This window comes from Halyomorpha halys, unplaced genomic scaffold, assembly GCF_000696795.3.
Source record: "Halyomorpha halys isolate HHAL.00 unplaced genomic scaffold, Hhal_1.1 Scaffold192.1, whole genome shotgun sequence".
Taxonomy (NCBI): Eukaryota; Metazoa; Arthropoda; class Insecta; order Hemiptera; family Pentatomidae; genus Halyomorpha; species Halyomorpha halys.
This window is the reverse complement of record NW_027108514.1, coordinates 226,071-232,287: the sequence shown is the minus strand read 5'-3', so window position 1 is coordinate 232,287 and position 6,217 is coordinate 226,071. Positions and strand designations below refer to the sequence as shown.

General features: G+C 31.1%; 1 protein-coding gene across 4 annotated transcripts in view; it reads left to right on the top strand.

The window, feature by feature from the left end:
• The window catches only part of Cad88C (cadherin-88C), a 360,398-nt gene that overhangs the window by 138,027 nt on the left and 216,154 nt on the right, over window positions 1-6,217 (top strand). For all 4 annotated transcript variants that reach the window (XM_067046833.1, XM_067046832.1, XM_067046834.1 and 1 more), the window contains exon 3: window positions 2,966-3,000. The gene's annotated coding sequence lies outside the window, so the exon portion shown is untranslated. The remainder of the gene's footprint in view (window positions 1-2,965; window positions 3,001-6,217) is intronic.

Genomic DNA, 6,217 nt, shown 5'->3' with positions numbered 1-6,217 from the left:
TTTTTCCTTAAGGAAAGGGACGCATTTTTCATATATTTTAAACATTAATTCTGTTATTTATCTATTCAATAAAGGTAATTTGAATCATCTAGAAAATTATAGGTGTATTGCTATGACATAAAGCCTACTTAAAATATTCATCAGCATTTTATACAATAGATTATTGATTTGGTGTCAAGAAAGTGATACTCTTCCAGAATCACAGTCGGCATTCCGGTAGGACAGACGCTGCTTGGACAATATTTTTGGTTTAAGCCCCCCTTTTACAAATTAGTTTATTGAAACGTGCACGTACACCTTACTATATATTTGTAGATTTTCGAAGAGCATTTTTTTTTTCTGACCTAGAAAAAATTAAAAGAAACAACGAATTCGAAGAGCATTCGATTCGGTCTCCCATTCTAAACTTTGGTGCAAACTTTTCTCAATGGGAATAAGTGAGAATGCTTGCAAATTTATGAAACAATGCAACCATGCAGGTAAAATGCAGTATAATAATTATAGTATAACAATATACTTTGTTCTTAGACGTAATTAAGATTGGAAATTCTAGCCGAAACTATTAAATAAGTTATTTTAACTTATTTATGTTATATTCTGACCGCTCCTCCAACCATCTTCTCCTCTAAAATATTTTTAATGACATTTATGAATTGTGAATAACAGCTTTCATGGTTATAAGACGTAAAAATAATTATACGTATTATCAACATGACGAATTTAAAAAAAACTAAAAAAAACTTAAATGTATAGTCATAAGTTAACTAACTATAAACTTCATTGTTACCATTTTACACTTTCCTGTTCTTATTAGATAATCGCTGTTACACTATTATCATCGTGTTATGTTTCGTTTCGATGGATCGAAGTCAATGAGTAAAGTGTAGGGTGTAGATAAATATCTTAGCGTGACTAATGTTAGTCGATTATCACAGTATTAAAAACTATACCTATTTTATCGATTAAACCTATTTCGATATAATCACGACATGAACTAAGTAATGATTGAATAAATAGCAATCCTAACTAATATTAGATGCAATAATTCTTATAATATTACAACAATTAGGCTCCATAAAAAATATCGAACATCCTAGCAATTAGTAGCTCTATGAATTCCCTTATTACTACTAATTATTTTTATACGCTCTAAAATCGACAGCCTATACGTGGCGCGGAAGGTCAGATGGTATGCGATCACTCGATCTGATGAGGGAAACCCAAGCTTTCCTTCTGCATACTTCTGATAGATTTGTTGCTGCCAATTTCTCATGGACGCTTGATGGGGCTTCTAGCCGCAGCAAAACGCGTGAGACATGGGCATCTGGGATCCTTCTTTGGTTAAGGCGACAGTTTGATTTTGGAACACGTATGTTCAGACGAGTGGGTTTTGGTTTTGTGAAGGTCATAGTTTGATTTTGGAACACGTTACGATTGTTCAATGTGAAGTGGTAATATTTTAAAGGCCCTCTGTCTTACTGTTTGAACCGAAATATCACCATATGAGAAATGCCATCGTATGAGTTTTGTTTTTTTCAAAATTATGGTGTTCTACTTCAATGGACGGTGATTAACACTAGAAGTGGGGTTTGAACTAAATTTTATTTTTATTTATTTTTTATTTTATATTCACTTTTATACTCTTTTGGATAATAATGTAAATATAGTTATTACGGTTAAGTCAACCTATAAGTTTTAATTGTTTTATTAATTGATAAGAATTCTTTTTTTATTCCTTTTTCGTTCTGTGTACGTATGTTTCTTCTTATTATTAAACCTTTGTACATATAGTTCTGCTGTTCTTTCTCTTCTTTCAACTTGTTAATTTACTTATGTTTTTTTTTTTTTTTGTTGTTCATGGAAAATTACGATTATTCAACAGGTGGGAGGTAACACCTCTAGGTTTTCTGTTATCTGCATGTAAAGGTATTCGCCAGTGGTCATAATTCGATAATTATTTATATAAGGATATATATTGATAGATTTCAGCTATATTGTGGGCATATTGTCTCGGGGTTTTCGTTATTTCTAAGAAAAAAATAACGTGGCGCCTAAGGAGTGATTTATTCCTTATTGTTTTGTTTTATTCCTTTTGCGATTATATTTTTTTTTATCTTTCCTTTAACTCACCCCCATCTCAAAAAATCCGCTAGCAGCTCTTATGTATTCAAAATTTAATATGGCTTTAATAGGGTTACTTACAATGTTATGCTTATAACATTTAACGTGGTAAAACATTTTACATTTAACACATCATGAATACCCCTAATATCTCATGATATGAATGCCACTATAGTTCAAAACTACATGGGAGATCAAAATGCAGATAGACAGAATCAATAGTTATGCGAAAGAGTGGCATGCAGGAAACTAGAAACCATTAGCCCAAGATAGGCTGGCGTGAAGAATACTGGTTCGGGCGCCCAAAAAAAAATACATATACACATATTATTCTAGATTTTACTGAGCTACGTTCTCATAAAATTCAAGACGATTTAAATATCATACACTTGTATAAAAGCATAAATAACTAAACTATGGCTTATAAAAATATTGAAATTTATTGAGGATTGCAATGTTTTCTCTTTGCATATTTCATTTACGAGAAAGCCTGAGAGTAAATTAATTATGAATAAATATTAGAGATCATCCATCTGTATATGAAACGCTTAAAATTCATGGAATTTTATTATATATTATAGATTTTATGGAGTCCATAAATAGCCTTTCTAAAAAAAACTTTCTACTTATGCGAAATTATTACGACAGTATAGTTAGGATCTCGGTCTAGAATATTTTTTAATCATTTCTCAGTGAAAGGTGTCGAAGGCCCGAATTAGGTTACGGTGGGACATTTTATTAATACTTTACGCATGGGAAGTAATTTATTACCGTTTTATGGAATGTTAGAAATATAATTAAACAGAAAAGTATAAAATAAATAATTATCATTTGCGTGTTTCAGATTCCTCGTAATAGCAGAGAAACAAGTTTCAACTGGTGAGTAAAATTATTATAATTTATTTTTTTTATTTTTCTTGCTTTAATCTCAATCCCTAACTTTCCTATATTAACTATAACATTATCGCCTATAAAGCTGTACCAGATTTGGCAGGAAAAATACAACAGTACTGTTGCCAATTTTATAAAAAATATTTATACCGCTACAATCCATCAAGTTATCATTATGTTATTTTATTTATTTATTTTTTATACAGATATGTTCATTTGTCTATTCTTTTGTTTGTATATATTTTAAGAGAGTTTTTTATTATTTTATTTTTTTTTCTTATTTATTTATTTTTTTTTTTTTATTTTAGTATGTATGAGATCATTCATCAATATTACCTATTGCCCACAACTGTGTGGCAGATTGTAATATTTACCAATAAATAAATCTATCAATTTTAAAAAAAACAATCCATCAAGGATCAGGGGTGCAGTACTTTTAAAGCAAGTACTGTTGCTAAACGAACGGTCGTGCAAGGAGGTGATTTGGTAAGAATAGCGCTCGACCACCAGACTTCCCACGATTTATGAGGCGGAGTGGACCGCGGAAGGCTCCTGAATCACTAGGGTTGACTCACGGCTACAGGATAAATCATTATCCGCCACAGCCGGATTCAAACCTATATAACCTTGAAGTTAGTAGTAATGCCTTACCACTAAGCCACACACTTATACTTCTCAATTTTATAAGGTTCTGAAATAACAGTACTCATTTAGTTAGAAAAAGATCTTGTTTTAACCTCAACCTCTTAATCCTTAGTGCTCCTTATTTTGTCAGAAATCAAGTCATCAATTAGGACCTCAATGTTCCATTTGTTTTCGATTTGAAGGTAAAGTGGAACCATTTAAGGAGTCCTTATCCCTTTTTGTAAAATTCTACTTTACCATTTGATTCAAACCTTTTTTCTCCTTCGTAACCTGATCGTCCTCCTATGCCTCCCAAAAAAATTTTCTATCCTAAAAATGTTATTGGAATGAGTAGATTCTCCACAAGAGGACGATTTATTGCTGAAATGCTGCCGCAGTGCCTGTTTGAAACCGGCCAGCAGCGTCGAGATTTATTTCTATGGTGATCCCACGAAATGAAAACTTGACCCTGCACCATGGTTACAATAGGTTGGTAACTTTTATTCACCTCAGAACCAGGAAGGGGGTGATAAAAAAAAAAAAAAAAAAAAAAAAAACCTCAATCCTGCCATTGAAATATAATAACATTTACTTGTTGCATATATATTCAAAAGAGTTGTAAATATCAGTAAATAAATTGTAAAAAAAAAATTAATTTTATGAGAAGAAGATGGTCGGAAGTGCACTTAAAACATATATATATGAGTATAAAAAATAAATATTTTTTCACAGACCTCACCCTCATCTTCTCCCCATAGTAATCTACAGTCAGCTATTAACACCTTATTATAATATTAATTTTAGTTTGATGTTCGGTTTTTGAAACAAATAAAAAGGTTTTGGGTTTAATTGGCTTATGCCCACTACTATGATGTAAAATGTATGATAGTTGGTGTCATGGAAGACAGCCGCACCAGGAACAGGAGACATTCGATAGTTCACATCTTGGGCGTACCAAGGGGAGGGCAGGAGAGGACATCTGCCCCCTAGTACAAAAGCCGGGAAGAAAAAAAGGCAGTCACTTCACCCCAATTTTTGATTACTTTAATGATGTAACTATGTATAATTACTAGTCAAAATTCATGAGTCTGCCAAGTATAGGTAAGGGGAATAAAAAATGGCGGCTGTTTCAAAACCTTAAAAAAAAAAAACATTAATTTTTAATTCGGAGCTCTATATCTTTAAAACTACCAACAACACGAGAAAACTTAAGTCTACAGTATTTAAAGAAGAGTAAATTTGCTGAAATATTAGCCTTAAAAGAACTATTTACGTCCAATAGTTCTCGAGATATAGCTTTTTGCAAAGCAAAATTTCTTAAACATCTACTGAATGATTAATAGTTAGTTAATTTATTTTGAAAAATCTATATCTCAGGAACTATGTGACGTACAGATGTCTGCCAGCGCTCAAATTAAAGCTAGTTAAATTTACTACAAAATAGTTAATTATGTTTATCTTTGTAGAACTAGTATTTTTTATGATATTTGACAAAATAAACTCACAGATTGTTAATTTCTAGTTGTTCGTATAAAATATTGGATTTTTGAGAAAAATATATCTCTAGACCATAAGGCGCACATATGTCTGCCAACACTCAAAATAAAGGAAATTTAACTTTCTATAAAGTAGTTTATGACAATTATCTTCGTAGGGTATTTTACGATATTCACATATGAATATAAATTTGGCAAATGAAAATGTGTTCGAACAACTATAAATCAATTTATATTAGCAAATTTCATGAAAACTACTACTCCTTCGAAGATAAAAATCATAAACTACTTTATAGCTCATTAAACTAGCTTTAATTTGAGTGCTAATACACATCTGTACGCCAAATGAATTTCAAGATAAATTCACTAACTACTGATCTTTCAGTACGTTCCATACAAAATTTTTATGAAATGTTTTTTAAAAAGCTATATCTCGAGAACTATTAAACGTAAATATCTCTTTTAGGGCTCATATTTTAACAAATATGCTCATCTTTAAACGACGTTTTCTTAGGTTTTCTTGTGTTGTTCCTACTTTTTAAGATATACAGCTCTGAATGAACAATTAGTTTTTTTTATCGCTTTGAAACAGCCGCCATTTTTTATTCCCCCTACCTATAATTGGCAGACACATCATTTTTGACTAGTAATTATACATAGTTTTCAATTAAGTAATCAAAATTTGGGGTGAGATAACTGCTTTTTTTCTCCTCTTGGGCTCTTGTACTACCCTAGAAGTAAAAAAAAAAGCTATTAATTTAATAATAAAGTACTGCTGTAATTATAAATGTTTTTCTCAAAATATTAGTTTCATTCGATTTTTCTGTGCTGAAATGTCACAACCTGATGACTATGGATTGCCCTCTCCCTCCTAGATTGCGTATTTTTATTATCTGCTTCACTAGTAAAAGAGATACTAAAACTATTAAAAGCTAGATTAGATTATATTTAATAGTTTTTATATAATATTTGGATTTGAATTTCACATATATACTGGTACATCTAAAACTATATTCTATTGGCCAACGCCTCATACTGGTACATCTAAAACTATATTCTATTGGCCAACGCCTCATACTGGTACA